The sequence below is a fragment of the Elephantulus edwardii genome, unplaced genomic scaffold (genome assembly GCF_000299155.1).
Source record: "Elephantulus edwardii isolate Elephantulus edwardi_28Jun2011 unplaced genomic scaffold, EleEdw1.0 scaffold00159, whole genome shotgun sequence".
In the NCBI taxonomy this organism is placed as follows: Eukaryota; Metazoa; Chordata; class Mammalia; order Macroscelidea; family Macroscelididae; genus Elephantulus; species Elephantulus edwardii.
The window spans coordinates 568,880-571,821 of NW_006399909.1; positions in this window are offsets into that span (position 1 = coordinate 568,880).

Here is a 2,942-nt window from a genome sequence, read left to right on the forward strand (position 1 = left end):
AACAACAACAACAACAACAACAAGTATATATCACTGTCCCTTCACCCTCCCAAGCATGATGTTCCTACTTGAAACATGTCCAAAGTATGTCAGACAGAACTTCAGAATCCTTGCCTCCAAGGAGCAGCCTGGTTTCATCCTCGCTGGATGAATTTGTTTATTCTCTTAACTGTCCACAGTATATTCAATTCTCTTCTTTAGTATCACAGTTTAAAGTCATCAATTCTCTATTATCCCTAGTCATTGTCCAGCTTTCTGATGCATAGCATGAATTTTTCCAGTATCTTCCCGTCCCGACAAAAATCCCATGTTGTTGTTATTAAGTGCTATCAAGTCATGTGTAAGTCATAGTGACCCTATGAAAAATGGATATGAATCTTTTCCTATCCTGAGCCATTCTCATGACTTCTGGTAAGCTTAAGTCTATTGCTACAGTTACTGTGTCAATTGTTTTTAAGGTCTTTTTCTTTGCTAGCATCAAGTCCTTTTAGAGGGTAGTGTCACCTTCTGACAGCTTACCCATACTATGTGAGATGAAGTTTCACCATCTTTGCCTCAAAGGAGCGCCCTGGTTGTATTTTGTCCAAGATAAACTTGTTTGTTCCTTGGCAGTCCATAGACTGACTGACTATACAATCATCTTCTACAACAATATTTCTCAAAATAATCAATTTTTCTGTCATTCTTATGCATTGTCCAACTTTCTGATAAGTGGTAAGCAATAAAAAAGACCATGGTTGGATCATATGCACCTTAATCATTAAATTTATATCCTTGCTCTTTAGCACTTTGGAAATAACCCCACAGATATTAAATTGAAGAATTGGGTTAACGGGGCAATTTACTAGTGCTATGTCCCAGAGTTCCCAAAAAACTTTTTAGAAATGTAAAATCTTTGGTGTTGACCCATGCCTACTGAGTCATTTTTATAATGAAAAAAAAATTCAGATGATACTTTTGCACATTGAACTTTGTGAAATATCTATGTAGGTTCTGTTTTAGTTATTCTTTATGCTATAATATCTGCCTTTGTCTGTGATATTTGAGTATTAGACTACATTACCTGACTTTTGAACTCTCAATTTATCATTTTCCTTACTTACAAAAAATGTAATATTTTTAAATTCATATGGAAACAAAGTAAATACTTCTGCAAAATATTTTTAAATGCTAAAGGACAAGCAAGCAAGCAAAAATCCAGCTTTTCTTGCTTTTGGTAAATAAGTTCAATGCTGTTACAAATCGTAGCAAACCTGTAAACAATAGACCTGAGTCCTACTCTGTGTTGTATCAATGCATTATCTCTGACGTAACTGAATATTCCAGTACAGTGACTATTGTAATCCATAGTGTTGAAGGCCCCCTTCTCCTTTACTTATCTGCTACTTTTTTTAAGTCTGATGTTCTTCTACAAGGATTAGTCCCTCCTAACAACATGTCCAAAGCCTGGAAGGCACTATTTCACTATCTTTGCCTCCAAGGAGCATGTTGGCTGCACATTTTCCAAAACATATTTGTCCTTTTGCCATTTCATTCATCATTTTCCAAACCCACAACTCAAAGGCACTTGTTTTTCTTAGTCTTTATTAATCCTTATTCACTGTCCAACACTGAGATGCAGAGCGAGTTATTGAAACTATCATAGCAAGTAATTGAAAGCAATTTGAATCAGGTGCATCTTTGTCTTTAAACTGACATTTTTCCTCTTTAGCACTTTGGAGAGGTGCGTGACAGCAGGCTTCCCAATACAACAAGACTTTTCATTTCCTGACTGCTGATGCCAGAGTTGTTGATTCTGCATCTAAACAAAATTAAATCATTGACACAGCCTATCTCTTCATTTTCTATCATGATATTACTTATTGACCCATGGTTAGGATTTTTGTTTATTGATGTTGAGATGGAACCCATTTTAAAGGCTGTATCTTTGATCTTCTTGAGCAAGTTCTCACTTTCAGCAAGAAAGGTTGTGTCATCTGTGTATCATGGGTTGTTGAAGAGTCTTCCTCTGGTTCTGATTCCACATTTTATTCATATAGTCCAGCTTCTCAATACTTTTGTTCTAAATATAGATTGCTTAAATGTGGTTAAATGGTACAACCTTGATATACGTTTTTCTTAAATTTAAACCATGCATTGTTCCCTTGCTCTGTTCAAACAACATTTTCATGGTCTAAGTATATGTTTTGCAATAACGCAGTTAAGTGGTCTGGAATCTTATTCTTCTCAATGTTAGTCATAATTAGTTATGATATAAACAGTCAAATGCCTTTGCATAGTCAATAAAACACAAATGGACACCCTTCTTGTGTTTCCTGCTTTCCACTGGGATTCATCTGACATTAGCAATGATGTCCCTTTGTTCATGACCTCTTCTAACTCCAACCTTAATTTCTGGTCATGTTCTATGCATTGCTATAGCAAATTTTTAATAATATTCAGCAAGATATGTATTGCTATAGCAAATTTTCTAATAATATTCAGCAAGATTTTACTTGTATGATGGTTCAGAAATACCTGCAGTACATTGGATCAACTGTTTTGGGAATGACATCAAATGTAGATGTATTGAAATACATTTCACAGGTAGCTTTCCTCCAGATACTTTGGTGTGGCTGAGTGAGTACTGTTAGGGCTACATATGTTTGTTGAAACATGCCATTTGGCATCTTATTAACACTTTCACCCTTTTTTTTGCTTGTGACTTCATTATAGCTTGAACTTCCCTCATCACCTTTAAGAAGCAGAATTGGTCATCCACTTCTGATATAACAGGCCTTAGAAAATCATACGTAGTAGAGTTTAACAATATGTGTAGAAGAAGTCTGGGTTAAGATAAACTCACTGCTCTGGCTCATGCAAGACCTTTTTTATTCTACTGAAACTGCCTTCAGAGAGAGCTATGATAACAGACACAGGAAGGGTCAGCAAATAAGAAAAGA